Here is a 15,560-nt window from a genome sequence, read left to right as displayed (position 1 = left end):
ACACTAGTCAACCCACTGCAGGTGGATATTGTTTATGGTATTTAGAAAGTATTTAGATAAAATGCTAGCAGCATTTGATGCTTAATTTTATTACATATCTTTTTGGCTTTCTTTGACATAAAAAAAAATCTTCTTTGACAGATTGAAGAGGGTCAATCCATTAACAGACTGTATTATTAAATGATACTTTTATGATGGTATTGAGCTCTTCTTTGTGGTATTATTGAAATACATTGCTGGGTTCAATTCGATAATATATTATTTAGAATTTTTACATTTATATTCCAATATAAGGGAGAATTGCAGTTTGTGGTTTGAAGCATTTCAACTCAGTTACAGAATCATTCTGACTTAAAACAAATTGGGAATTGTCTTTTAAACATTCTGGATAAGATTACATATTGTGAAAATTAGTTAATCTTTGAAATTACTTGCCTACTAAATCTTCCAGACCCAAGGCCATTTTGCATAAGTGATGGTATGAAACTTTAAAAAAGAATTTTATTCAGATAAATAGTTATTGATCTAGGCAAATGGATCAATTTTGGTAGCCTCCTAGAAACTCTTTTAACATTTCACCGTGATTTTTCAAATTAATTAGTTGAATGTCATACAGTGTTCTCTTTCAAAAACTCTGCCCTGCTTCTTGTACATACATTGTGCTTTCATGTTTCTTCTTTTTTTCCCCATTACTTGACTTCTCAGAGGTCATTTTATTTTCTGCCCTGCCATACCAAAGTACCAACTCTTAGACATTTTGATTAGTTGTGTGCTTTTTCTGTTTCTTAATTTACTGTGGAAACACTGCTTATGTTTTCCCTTTTATTTTTCAGTTTAAATGAAAAGAGGTAACATATATATGTATATATACACACGTATGACATATGTAACATAATATACATATACATGTATTTAAACATTTAAAGTTAAAAGTTTTTTCATGTACCTAATATTTAAACATATCTCATATATGTACAAATGTATAAAACATTTAATCTATGAATCTGCTTCTGACTATAGCATTTAACCCATCTCATGTGGATTTATTTGTCATGTATTGATAGTTTATATATTACACAATCCCTATTTACTTACAAGTATAGGTGCAAATTTTAATTTTGATCTTCTCTGACCCATGAGTTATTTAAAGGTGTACTTACTCAAAATAATGGCAAGTTTTGCTTTAATCTTTTGCTCTACATTTCTAATCTTATTACTTCTGATTAAATCATGGTGCTTGGAGGACTTGTGTTTTTGGAACTTTATTTAGCTGATCAATTTGTGTAGATATGCTAAAGACATTTAAAACAGTCTTCTCTATAAGGCACAAAATTATTATATACCTTTAACATTAATCTTATATGTTAATTTAAGTAGGATTTAGAATATTTTAATTTTCATCTTCCTGATCTTTCCAAGAGTGTTAGTTTATGTTGTTTCAGTTAGTTAGCTATTTGGTGAGGGATTAGTTGGACATGAAGTTGGTTAGTATCCTTGGTCTGTTTCCAAGTAGGATTTATGGCTGTAGACAATGCCATTGGTGGTAGGTTCATATCCCCTATGTTTTTTGTCAATATCTACTTCCATTTCTAATTATTTTGATTTTATACTTTGAGTTCTTTTTATTTTGCCCATAGAGCTGCATGCCTATTATATTAAATTTAGATAATTCCTTCGCCTATATAAAACAAGACTGTGGCTGTTACTCTTTACTACATTTTATTCTTAATTCTACCTTGTCTACCTGAAATTAATTTTCACTCTCTTGTGATTGTCTGCTGTGTACCTACATCCCATCCTGGAGGTGGATGAGAGGCATCTTCCACCAACATTTCCCCACAATCTGTGTGTGTGTGTGTTTGTGTGTGTGTGTGTTATACAGGTATATAGCAGGCATCACAAATGAGTGGAAAATGGTGAAAATTAATGTCAGGTAGATAAAGTAGAATTTAAGATAAAATGCATTAAAGGGTAATAGCCACAGTCTCATTTTGAATAGACAAAGGAATTATCTGAATTTAATATAATAGTTGTACAACTCAGTGGGCAAAAGAATACACTCAAAATATATAAAATCAAAATAATTAGAAATATAAGTAGAAATTGACCCCAAAAATGTGGGAGATATGAACCCTCATGCCCAGTGTTTGAAGCTTTATAAGGGAGAAAAAAATGGAAGTAAGACAAAACTTAACAGTTGTTTCCATGTTTTACAAGATGGACTGTTCATTTCCTGCTGTGCTTTTTCTGAAGCAGCTGTTAGTGAGACAGGGAGTTCCAACAACTACTCTTCTGAAAGCTGGGTTCTTAGGTCCTGGGTTCTGTGGACCTGCATTCTGCTTCAGCACTTTGGGGTGTGCACAACGAAAACAAATGAACGTTACTATCCAGACAAGCACATAATGCTTTGGTAACATCTGTGTGCAAGATGAGTCTGGTGGCCATCGATAATTTCTTTGGACTCTGCTATGCTTTGGAAGAAATAAATAATAAGTCCTGCCACCTAACCACTCATTATTCATGCATTAAGCTGTTGTTGAGCAGCTAATATGGCTATATGAGGAGTCCAGCCCTGAAAAGAGCAAGGTGAATAAAATAGACGTGGATCATACACTCCCTCATGGGATGGAAAGCCTGTCCCTCTGGAAGATAACACAAATAAAGCTGTGGTTGTAGGTCACCTGTTTCCAAGAATCACAGTCTCAGAGGGGAGACAAATTAGAGATGGATCCCGACAGTTGCCTCACATCTTGGAGAAGACAGTAGGGAGAGATGATTTATGTGATGAGGAATTGCTGGCGAGAAAAGTGATGTGACAGAAAGTGTCATAGCCTTGGGCTAAGAGAAAATCAGCAATTAGCCGGAGAGAGGCATGTGCCCCTCCCCCCGCCAAAAAAAAATTGAAGATGGAAAAAAAATTCCTTAGTTTTTATATATATGCTAAGGAAAAGGGACGCTGTGGGGAGCGACCTCCTTTGCCCTGGGTACAAATAAGTCTAAAAGCCATCCACAGGTCCTGGCAGACTGAACTGAGAGCACTGGGAAAGTCCTAAGGTTACATTTTTCTTTTTGAAGAATCCTGCCAAATTGCTAATTTGGACTCACGTTCTTTTTCTGCAACATAGCTTTCTCTGACCTCGAAGGAGCTAGGGTGTAGGCAGCTGAGTGTCTGAATGTTTGAGAATTGCCAACTCTGCTTCTCCTCCTGTAACTCTCGGGTGGATTTGTCCATAGGGTTAAATGGATCATAGCAGTTCAGTGAAGTGGATTTTAGTGCAATTAATGTTTGTTAATTTGGTTAAATGTCAAAGTATACTTTTTTGGGGGGTGGGAAAGTTCCTGCAATACAACCTCCACCCCCAAACCCCTTAAGAATCAAGGGGTGAGATGTTATTCTCAAACAAATGCAGAAGCGATCATATTCAGCATCTGCTTGAAATTGAATGGATGATACCTTAGTTAAATGTCCCTCCTGGGAGATGAGACAGTAATATGTCAGCACATCTGAGTTTAGAAGCAAAATTAAGGGGATAGTTGAGAAAACCCACTGGAAAAGTATTGCCTTTGCCACCTGGCCTCCAAAGAAGAAAGGAGGGCTTTGACTTAATTTTTGGCCCACTTGCTTGAATTCCTCATCTTTTTATTCCCCTAATATTTTAATATTTTCCACTTCTGTTTGTGTCTTGTGTGCTCTGGGTATTTTTTATTAATCTTGCATGTGTCCATATCTATATATTCTGGTTCTGTTCGGTGCTAAAGGTTCAGAGACAGTTACTGGATTCTCATTATAATGACGATTTTTATTAAATAAAGTCTACCATGCACTTATGTAAAATACACATAGTAAAAATACACACAGTAAAAATATAAATAGGCTAAAGCACTTGATTCTTCAGCCCTGGTACATATCTGCCACTAAAGTAGAAAACTGGTTGTCTTTTCCAAGTTCACAGGGAAAAAATAGGCTTAAGGATCCCAGTCTTAGAACTTCTCTCATACTTCTTTTTCCCTAAGAATTGGGTCCTTGCTATAGCTCTGTGCTGGTTAAATTGTGCTGCAGACGTGTGGGTGCAATTTAGGTGTGGCTTGTGGGTGTCCTAGTTGTTTTTAATTCCTTGTCTTGTCCTCTTTTTAAAAATCATTTTCTTTGCCCTGCTCATCTCTCTGTATCTCCATGGTATAGTGCAGTGATGAAGTTCTGTCTGCCTCACTCACTGCCCACTCACCCTGCTAGATGCAGGAGTTTAGGCCAATTCCTTCTAAGCCTCAACGATATATTCTCCCTTCCTTTTGTTGTACTAATTGCCTTATACTCGTCACTCCTTTTTTCCTTATAACCTCACAAAGGAAGACCTCTGGGGCCAAGATGTGGGGTCTATGGAGACCTGCTGTAGTTTGCTCCTTAGGTCAGAGGGACAAAGGTCAGCCTAGTGGCTCTTCCATACCAGGCAGGATCACCAGAAGCCAGCCGAGCATAAAGAACATATGTTTTTGTGGTATGTCCTCAGTTTAGATCATTTTCAGAAATCCATGACAATGGATCGTTGATGAATCTTGGCAGGGCCAGCTACATGGGCCCGTGACCTGGGCAGCTGTGCAGATCCCCATGCTTAGAAGGTCCCTGCACTTGGTTTAATGCCTTAAAAGTTCTTGACAATCTTTGAACAAGAGGTCCTTCATTTTGATTTTGCACTGGAACCCACAAATCGTGATTCTCTCTACAGGATTCTGACCATTTCTCTTTGCATATCACCAACGCAGCAAATATCATTGGCCAGTAAATGGGAGTTCCCATCCTCCTCACAGGGTCAGGGACACCTATGTATGTGCCTCCTTGGGCCAGGAGAATACGTTAATATTCCCCAGGGTTCAAAGGAGAGAGCTGAGTTCAATGATGACTTAGCTTAATGTGGCAAAGAGTTTACAGTTACAGTGGGTGGTGAGCTCATTCACTGATAGCCGCATTTTTGTGAATGGAAGGGAGCAAGGTCCAAGGTACTCTTCAGTTCTGTGGAAATCAGTCTGGCTTACCTGGGAAGCTCTCTGAACTTTGCAGCCCTGTAATCCTTGAAGGTGTCATCACTTTAGAGTTGCTATGGAGTCCTACATCCTACTATACTTATGCCAGCAATAGTTATCCTTTGGTTGTTCTTTCTCCCAGAGTCCTCCAAAACTTTGCAGACATGGCCTGTGAATTTCACCCAAAGAATGTACCATTGCTTCATGGGCCAGGCCATGTCCAGGAAGTAGACTGTGGTAAGCCAACAGAAACATGTTTACCTTTCTCCCAAACCTTTGGCTGGATCTCCATTGCCTACTGGAAACAAACAACAAACCCCTCCTTGGTCAGGCATTCAAGACACATTTCAATATGTTTATAAATGTATTTTTTAGAGAAGTCCCTAATTTCAGGGGCCGGGAAGGACATTTTGGTGGGATCAGAGAAGACAAGTGACACATTCTCGGAGAAGTGTGCCCAACTAGGTGATAACAGCCGATGGGACTTAAGCTTAAGAATGGGCAGACAGGTTGGTGGAGAGAACCAACCAGCTGGCTTTTCATCTGGAAGCATGGCACACATCTCTTTCTCTGACTCTGCCTTTGATTTCCTTTTGTGTGTGATGAGATTTTAATTGGGTTCATGAAGGAAAGACTGGAAATGATTCTCCTCTAGCAGAATGCTCCATTGGAGAATTCCTACTTAGTGGATAGAACTCGGGGCAGGATTGTGTTGATTTCTTTGGTTTTCATCCAGTTCTTGATGGCGGAGGAACAAATGCCTGCTCTGGACTCACTGTCTATCCTACCCAGGTCCTCTCTTCCCAGGAAATGGAACTGTGGTATCAGGGGAAGTGTCTTGGGAATGGAATAGGGAAGCCGGGTTGCAAGTCCCAGTTGTGTGAGTAGCTGTCAAACTTTCTGAGTCTTGTCTTCCTTATTCTCAGGAAGGGATGGGGTGAAGTTTATGCATCACAGAGTGGCTGTCACGGTTACAGGATATAGTCTGTGAAAACTCCCTAACCTAGCCTTTTGTGCATACGAGCTTTTCAAATTGAATTCAGTCGAACCAGAGCAGAGGAGTTACTCTGTGTTGTTTTTATTGTTATTAAACGTCCTTTTGGCAGGAAATCAGGGTTGACGAAATTCTGCTTTGTCTGTCTACCTAGACTCCCTGTGAATTTTCTAAGGGAGATATATACATTTATAAGGGATATATATATGTATAAAATTATGACAAAGAAACCCGAAATCACAAAGAAACCCCAAATCACAGTAACTGATATTTGTTCCCAGACCTCAGTGTAGGGAAGTATGAGGGGGGAGCAGGCAGAAATCCATTTTACTGACATGGTTAGGCTTTAACATGTTCCGGACCAGTGTAACACATCCACTAGTCCTGGGAGGATGTCGACAGAGCAAGAAAGAAATCCACTTGCTCCAGCCTGCAGCTGAGCAGAAGTCCTAGGTCTGGTCGACAAGTGGACAGGAAAGGGCAGGCTGGCCACCAGTCAGCCTCCAGATGGGAGTTAGCCTGGCCCTACAATAAGGACAGAAGGAGAGAGAAAGAGGACAGCAGAGTAAGGGTGAGACAGGGTCTTGCATATAATGGGGCACCGCGCATGCAGCGACCCTGACCACAAAAAAGCAGAGCTAAATACTGGCTCAGATTCTGGCAAATCCATAGCAAATCTTCCTCTTGTGGTAAAGGAGCATTTCAAAGAGGAGAATTAGAAGAGCTTCACCTCCATCATGATGACCCTTCAGAGGCCACTCCTTGTAGGTTTGATTTGATGTCTCCCAGGGGAAACAGATTTTTATCTTCGTGGGAGAATTCTACAACAGGTTACACTCCTTGGGGTCTTACTTTTCCCGCCAGGATAGAAGAGGGGCACATTTTAGGCCTTCATGGAATTCCAAACTCACATTCCAAGAAGAAAATTGCATTTGTTCATGTTATAAATAATAATGCATTTGGACCTGGCAACCACTAGGCATGGCTGCAGAAGATATATAATACAATTAGCCCTCGCTGGGAGTTGCCAGCTGACAATGGGGCAAGATTTATGTGTTTGCTTTTTCCATAAGTACGATTTTATTTGATAAGTGCAGTCCAAAGATATAAAGAATTAATCCAGGGTCTGCATTGTGGGATATTTCCTCTGTAATATTAAAATAAATATTACGCCTCTATCCAATTACATAAAATTATGTTAATGTTATCTTCTTTGTTGTTTGTTGTCTGCCTGTTTCATCTTTGTAGCCAAAGAGTTTATTAAAAGCAGTGACTGGCTTCCTTTCAGAAAGAGGTAGTTTTTTTTTTTTTTATCATCTTAGAAGAAGATTACAGTTATTTCTTTTTGAAAGATACACTCCTGACTGGGGTGGAGGGTCTTGTTTTTATGAGACAACCTTTGCTCTGAACTCCGCTAACTTCTAGCTCTTTTCTTGTGGCCAACCTGAACTTCTAGGAATAGCAGAGTCACACGTGGCTTTGAATGTGTGTAGGGGGTTGGTAGTGTATAGAAGTGGGAGTAGGCCTTTGATCATTTTGCAGGATTTGATACCGATCAACTATAGGGATAAAGGCCTGATAGGAGAACGTGGGGTGGGAGGGGCAATATTTGGGGCTGAGTTATTTTTTCAAATGCCCACGTGACACCCAGACATTCAGTGTGTTTACTGGTGGCTACTTCATAAAAATTTATCCCAGGCTGGTGATGGCATATATAGTCTCTGCCATGGGTCTTAGAACCTGGGAGAGAAAGCAAGAAGTGATGTAAAAACTACAGTGTGTCACAGGCTCAGGTAAAAATAATAAGGTCCACTCTTCCACACAGATGCACACAACAGACACACACTTGCCAGCCGCTGCTTTTGATCACACTTTACCAAAAGTGTGGTCCGTGGTCCAGTGCTGGTTACCTACCATCCATGCTGAGAAAAGCACAGAAATCGAGTTCGCCTTTAGAAACTTCTACAGCAATTTAACGCTGTCATGTTATGTTTATGGAATCCAATAGTTAAAAAAAAAAAAAAACTTGACCTTATAGCTTGTGTTTCATTGTTTTAATTCTATCGTTTGCTGGCAATGAATTTTTATTAATTGGAAATACAATGCATTGGAAAAAAAGAAAAAGAAAATTGAGTTTTTCACTGAATGATTTGAGGAAGTGCAGGTCTTAACAGATAAAAGTTTCCCCATCCACAGAGCCCATTACAAAAATTAAAAGACAGCAGAGCCTTAATAAATGTTGGTTAACCTGACTTGAGCTTTGAACATGACTCAAATAGCTAACCCCTGACTTCTGCTGTCAGGGAGGGGAAGAGTAAGAAGAAACAGGGATTTAACACAGTGTCCTGTGTCCCAGAGACACGTATATTGAGGCCTCACAAAAATCCCTGAAGAAGCATAATTAGGGACATTTTACAGAGAGGAAAACCAAGGACTCACGCGTTACACAGCTCAGAAGGAGTGGAGCCAGGTTTCAATGCAAAGAGTGGGTTTTTTCTTTTTCTCAGCTTGCCTTGGCTTAGCGGAGACTTTCAGGGAGCGGGCACTGCATGTGTCCGGGCCCAGGGGGAAGCAGCTGGCAGCCGTTCTCTCAGTAATTCCCCCAGAAGCCCTCTGAACTTATCTAGCTCTTTACAGATGAAGAATCTGAATCATGGAGAGGTTAACTGATGGAAGAAAATCAGACGAAGCAGCGTCTGACATCGATTCTGTTCAGCAAGGTGCAATATGGCCCAGCAGTTTACAGTCAAACTGTGTTCATATCCACTAAGGATTAGGGGTGGCACGGCTGCTCTGTACAGCTGTACAGGCCGTGCACTGTACAACGTCAAGGGCTGTCAATTACACCATCATCCATGTAATGGAGCCCCCTGGAGTTGTGCAGTGCACAACCCGCATGGCTGAATCAATGGGCCTGGCTGAGAAAGGCAGCAGAGTCTGAAACCTGCTGTTCAAAATAGTCCCAGATGCACTTTTCAGAAAACACACCAAGCTCCGCTCTACTCTCAGCAGAGAGAATGCCTTTCCACACTCCCCCGGTGCCCCCATTGTCCTGCCCCCAGTTCAGGTCACTGGTCAGAAACAAAGCAAGATGAGCTTGTGATACACCCTTTGTTGGTCCTTTAATCTCTGGCTTGCTGTGCTTTTATGAAATGTGAAAGTAGATTATGGGCTGTGAAACACTATAGAACTGCGTTAGGTAATGATTAGAACGTAGCAAATGCTGCCAACGATAATAAAGGAAGAATGAGGTCATAGGAAAACCCACTCACGTTTCAGCTCCCCGTTGTTTCGGAAGATCCAGATTCCCCGAGGAGAACAAAACAAGCATTTGTTCTTATTGATATCTCTGTTGCCCTCTCTTAGTGAGACTTGGCATGGAGTAGGCATTCAGTAAATACTGACACATGAAGGTGGGGATGAAGAAATGAAGGGACGGTTAAGTGATTGAATAAACGAAGTTGCAGGGGTAGCAGAAAGTGGGAACTTGCTGCCTGGCTGTGATCTTTTTGGAGAGAGAGAGTGGTATAGATTATACGATGGTACTTCTTTGGGTGTAAATTACTAGTCATGGAGACCAATGTTTATGGAGCCCCACCTGTATATCAGTCACTGTGTTAGGGGCTTGTTCATTTAATCCCTCATCAGCCTCAGGATGTAATTACTATGCTCTCCATCTTACAGGTTAAGTAACTGGCTTAGGTTCACTCTTGTAAGTGGCGAATATAGGATTTAAACACAGTCCCATATGACTTTAGAACCTGCACTTTTCTGTCCTATTTGTTAAGTCAAGCAAAACTGCCCCAAAGTGACATAGAGATAAACTTCCTTTTTGAAATCATGGGCTTTTCAAGGTGGTTTTTTTTTTTTGTTTTTTTTGTTTTTTTTGTTTTTCTTTTTTCCTTCTTGCGTCTGTTGTTAGATCCTTGCCTTTCCTGGGAAAGTCTTTCTTCTCTCCATACCTGGGGAGAGCCTTGGCCCCAGGAGGGGGATGCAGGGCAGAACCATGGGTTCTGTTCCAGCATCCAGATACTGCTGCTGCCTGGAAGGGCCTGACTTGAGATACAGAGCTGAGTTAATGCTGAGAAGGGCTCTTGATAAATCAATGTGCACGAGTCACAAGATCCTAGTGAGGCCTTTTGAAGGAAGGAAGGGGAGGGAGGGGGACAGAGAATAAGATGGTAAGAGGAAACCTTCCTGGGTTGATCATTGAATTATTGGATTCATCTTTTCCTCCAATGATTAGTGGTAGAAAACACTGGGGATCATAAGGATTCAGGGTAATGAAAAAAGAGGGAAAGAAAATCACTTCCTTGTCCTGTTGTGTGATACCACTGGATCCCGAGATGGGGCTGCAAAGTGCTGTCTGTGTTTTGTGGATGTTGTTAGTTTTACTTCAAAGCCCTGCAAGTCTGAGGAACGGGCCTGGAGAGGGATGTGGTCGCGGGGAGGAGGGGGGGCAGGACGTGCAGGTCAAGAGGGAAGAGGAGACTCGCCAAGTGTCAACATCGTTCAGTCTTTCAACCTGTCAGCTTGGTGCCAGTGCTTCGACCAAGACCTGGAGCTTTCCCTGTGGCCCACATGTCACCTCGAATCTGACTTTATGTTTCCAGGGCATGGCTTTTTAGCCCCCTCCCCCCGTCTCCTGCTTATATGCTGACCCAGCATCCCTTCTTTCTCTGCCGGGGTGGTGGGTGAGAGCAGACCTCCTGGGCTCCAAGGCCTCACATCATCGAGGGCCGAGTCCACGCACGGGGGCAACTTGGCGCTCCCAGGGTGCTCCACCCTCCTGCACTGCTCAAAGGAGGCAAGGCCCTGGGCCTGGTGTATTTTTAGTGGTGTTTGTTCACTCGGAGTAAATGCTTTTAGGATTTGAGGACCATCAACCAGAAGTTGCCGAGCATGGTGAGTGGGCCTCTTAGCCGCCGATGCTGCAGGGGCCTGGAGACCCCAGGTGTTTCGATTTGCCAGGCTCAGCCCTGGTAGGGGATTTGAACATGTCCTTATTTCCTCAGGCTGCATTTTAAAGACGTGTCTGGGAGCTTTGTAATGCTTAGCCACACGGCAACGTCTTCTGATGTTTTCCTGTGTATTCTTAGTCCTAAGTTCCTCTTAAGGATTCCAGAGCAGGATGTCAGTGTGCCCTGCATTCATGGCCTACATCGTGGTCAGAATCTTCTAGTTTAGCTGCCTGCTAATGGCTCTTGCAAAGCCCGTCTCTGTCCCTTGCTGGGTGGGTAGATGCTGGGCAGGTTAGCATCAGAATCATCCCTTTTTCCTCCAGCCAATGATTTGGGGCAAAAGAGAGAAAATACTGTGGTTGTTTGGGGTGAAATTCTGCCTCCAAATAACCCAGGATGTTTGGGGCCTTCCTATCTCTTGGGTTTAATCCTCCGGAAACTTTCTGAATAAACCTTCCAGTTATTTTTTCGTGCCATTGCTAAAGCAGCTAATTGTTTATAGGCTGACGAGAAGCTTGGAACTTACGTGGGGTCTGGTTCACAGGACTTTAGGGTCATGTTCTTTGCTCCTTTGATTTGGTGACCTTTTCCCTAAGCACACTTGGGTGTGTTTGGTGGGGTCGATTAAAGACGACTGTGAACTTTGCTGTTCCTCCCACTGAGGAGGCAGGGTCTTATTCCCTCCCCTTGAATCTGAGTGGTCTTGGTGACCTGCTTAACCAGTAGAAGGTGACAGAAGTGATGTTCAGGGACATCCAGGGCCAGGACATGAAGTCTTGCAGCTTCAGCCCAGACCTCTTAGAACGCTCGCCCTGGGGATGCTCCCTCTGTGAACCCAGGTGTAAGCCCCAAGGAGAGACCACGTGCAGGTGGTTTGTTGACCAGCCCCAGATGAACTCCAAGCCAGCAGCCAGTATCACCACCAGCCTTCCCAGCCCAGGCTCCAGGCTTGTGAGTGAAGGTACCACACTGAAAGTGACCCTCCAGCTCTGGTTGCCTGTCAGGTATCACTCCAGAAAACAGATGACCCAGCCAGCTCAACCCATCTGAATTTCTTACCTGTGTGGGGGGAATGAGATATCATGAAATTGCTGTGTGCACAAGAGGTGCTTTGAACGTCTCGGCTGTGGAAGAATAACTACAACTCATTTCAACCTCTTGATGACAGCTCCCTTGGTAACATTAGTAAGCAACATTTATAGAATTACTTAGAGATTATAAAGATAGTTTGCAGCTCACTTAATTTCAAAAATTGTGTGATTATTTTTATTAATACAATTGTTATTAGTGCCATCATTACACTAATTTGACAAGTAGGAAAATATGTTTTTCTCTTCCATTTTAGAGATGCAAACAGACCCATGGAGGCTGAATGTCTCATCAGTGGTAACAGTTTTCATGACTTCAGGCCCTGGTACAGGGTCATCTCACCATTCAGCCTCAGCAGTAGCTCTGGGAAGTCTGCACAGGGGGTTATGATCAGGGACATGAGAGAGACAGATTGTTAGCCAGGACTTGTAGTTGAAGGCGAGGGTCTACGGGGCTTGGCATGCTCTTTCCATCTTGCTTTCCCATTGTAAAATGAGTTGTGCAGAAAACACAAGGTGTCTTCAGGTGTGCTCTGTCTCTTCTCTAGTTTCAGAATTTGATGGCAATGGCATATCATTAACCCCTATTGTAGAACTACCCCTGGCTGGCTGTGAAGAAATGCCTATCAAAGTTCAAAACTGTTATCTTGAGGAGGTCAGTGAGAAGGAAAACAACATCTTATCAGCTGGGAGCCAAGTTAATGTTTCTCCATTTATTTTAGCCCTTAGATGGGGTATCAGAGGGATTAAGGGCTGCGTGAGTCATAAGACCTAGCATACAGCACATGACATATCACAGAGGAGCCTTGACTTTGTTTGGGGGCTAGAGGCCTCTGCTCTGGGAATAATTTCAAGGGAAGAATCAGTTACGGGGCTCCGTACAGGGAATGTGAAGAGTTTGAACATGTCACAAGCTTGTCAAATGCAGTGTGGATGCCAACATCCTGTGTGAGCCTACTGTGGGCTGGGCACAGGTCAGGTGCTTTGCATACATAATGACTTAATCCTTCCACAAAGCTGTGAGGAAAGAAAAGGAAACCAACTGCAAAACTGGAGATACATATCTATATCTATATAGATATAGAGATACATATATTCTTAATACGGGCTCTGGAGTTAGCCTGACTTAGGATCAAATCTTGGCTCTATGATCAGCATGTTACTGAGGCCAAGTAAACTAAGTTCTCTAAGCCTCAGTTTCCTCACTTGCAGTTCGAGGTGATGCAAGTGGAGTGCTTGGCCTAAAATCTGCTGTAACGAGGTCAGTAACGGATAGCTGAACTTTACCGACATCCCCACCATCACTGATATTATCATTGTCACCACAAGCCTTGATTGTCCCCATTTTCTAGAAGGCTCAGTGCTACTTGGTTTGGGAAATGTTTTTAAATTGTGCTAATATCCTGCTTTATAGAACTGTTTCTCCTGAAGAGGAAGTTACTCCGTTTTCAACTACTTTTCAGTCTAATTATCTGAAGGAGAGTGTCACCATTTGGTGCTGATAGGACTTTAGTGCTTCTCTAACACTTGTTAACAAAGAGAAAGCAGGCCTTAGGATCGGAACTCTAGATAGGAAATGTTACCTAACTAGAACTTAACAGTATGGCTTTTATTATAATTTCTTCACAATTCCATTTTATTTATAGCAAATAGTAGTAGTTGTACACTTCAAGTGGCAATTAAAGTTTCTTATACAATACGATTAAGGGGAATGAGAAAATAGTACATTAAAGATAAGTAACAAATAGTAAAGAATGTACATGGATATGACATAAATGGTGATGGTGGTACAAGGATATCTGTACGCTGGAGTGTTGCCTCCACAAAAATTAATCTTGGCTCTAGGCTCAGAACTATAGTGCTTTTCTATCTGTTTATGCTCCTCCTAAAAGCCTACTATGGTGTCCCTAGTGTCAGAGCCACCCAGGGGGACCTAATAAACATACAGATTCCTGGCCCTGACCCAATGGTATCTTGGAACCAGGTCTTACCAACTCACAAGAGCTGATGGGGCACATCTCTTCGAACTCTGTGTTAAGTGATATCACATTGGCAGCTGAAACTGGCCGTGGTGTGAATATTTATACCAGGAAATCAGCAAATGCTACAAATCAGGGCTTTCTTCTTCTTCTTCTTCTTTGAGAATGCTGGTTGCAAACTTAACAGCATACCAAGTGCCCCTACTCCAAACCTGCTGAATCAGGAATTCTAGGAGGAAGGGCCCCAAACACTCGTGCTTATTAAGTTGCCACCCAGGTGATTCTGCTACTCTGGCTACATGGTGTAACCACCGTCCTAGAGCCTCAGAAACTCTCTGGACCTGCAGCTTTTGCTTTCTCTAAGCTACTCTCCCTGCTATGCTCCCAGTTCCCCCCAGCCTCCATGCCCAGGAAGGTCCAGCTATCAGGAGGGAAAATGCTGCCGAGGCTTCCCTATCTGATGAAGCAGAAAGACACTGGGCAGGGCCAGAGAAAGCTCTCATTTAAATACAAATAGCTGAAATAATTGCTGAGTGAATCTAGAAAGTGACTGGCTAAGTAAATTGCTTTTTTTGTGTCAGGTTTCTTGGAGTCTGCCCCCGGTCCTGGGGGTTGGGTGGGGGAACTCCTTGAGAAGCTCAGGCTGACAGGTTGAATCCCTGGCTGTACCTCCCCTGAGTTACACAGGCATTTCCTACTGCTTTGGGTCACGCTGCCTCTGCCTGCAGGGCCGCTGAGCTTCCCGGGAGGCTCTGAAGGCTGGGAGGGATTACCACCAGACCCTGAGATGTCGGTCTGGAGCAGCGGCTGTGTCGGCTGGCTTCCCCGAGTCCTGGAATTCAGATCAGCACACAGCCTGTGAAATGGTGGGCTGATTTTCTTCCAAGTAAAAGGCTTAGGGACGTCTCTACCCATTCCTGAGCATCTCATATGTGGCATTTATTGCGCTAAGGTGATTTTATTTAGAACAAAGTCATAGTGACAGCACAGGAAGAATGTACAAGATACTGTTTTTAAGCCCCCTTTTGTACATTAACTCATTAAAAATGTACAACAGCTCTATGCGGTCCATATTCTTCTCCACCGAGGAGCAGAATTAAGCCACTTGCCCAAAGCCACCGAGCTGGGATCCCCGTGGGGCCCGTCTCCCCCACGGTGGCCGAAACTCATCCACACAAGGTGAAGCTGCGTCTCACGCTGGGCATCCTCATTCTCTCTTGAAAATCCTGTGCAGTGGATATGGTTGTGATTGTGCTGCCACGGACAGTAAAACTGAAAGGAGTGAAGAGACTACAGCCCAAGATTGCACACGGGGTGAAGGCAAGAGCCGGTAGGGAATAAAGAGCCGAAACAGAGAAGGGTGTGACCACTTTGCATTCGGAGCCATTGTTCTCACAGCTACACAGGGTGGTGACACCATATGCAAGATCACAAAGCTTGAGACCAGGAGTGAGAGCTTGGGGTCCCGGCTAAAGGAGCTTCCCTTTCTGTCAAGTTCTAGCTCCGCGGCCCAGGCGAG

At 42.9% G+C, this 15,560-nt stretch overlaps 2 long non-coding RNA genes across 2 annotated transcripts in view; both read right to left on the bottom strand.

Annotated features, from left to right (window-relative positions):
- The window catches only part of LOC309649363, a 34,273-nt gene extending 18,753 nt beyond the window's left edge, over nucleotides 1–15,520 (bottom strand). Inside the window, exon 1 of the long non-coding RNA XR_014257058.1 lies at nucleotides 1,344–15,520. This is a non-coding gene — a long non-coding RNA (uncharacterized lncRNA). The remainder of the gene's footprint in view (nucleotides 1–1,343) is intronic.
- LOC309649344 overlaps nucleotides 1–15,560 on the bottom strand; it is a 979,232-nt gene that overhangs the window by 625,231 nt on the left and 338,441 nt on the right. The gene's annotated exons all lie outside the window — the stretch shown is intronic.

Source organism: Balaenoptera physalus (assembly GCF_965194825.1).
Source record: "Balaenoptera physalus genome assembly, chromosome: 19".
NCBI lineage: Eukaryota > Metazoa > Chordata > Mammalia > Artiodactyla > Balaenopteridae > Balaenoptera > Balaenoptera physalus.
This window is presented reverse-complemented; position numbering and strand designations above follow the sequence as displayed.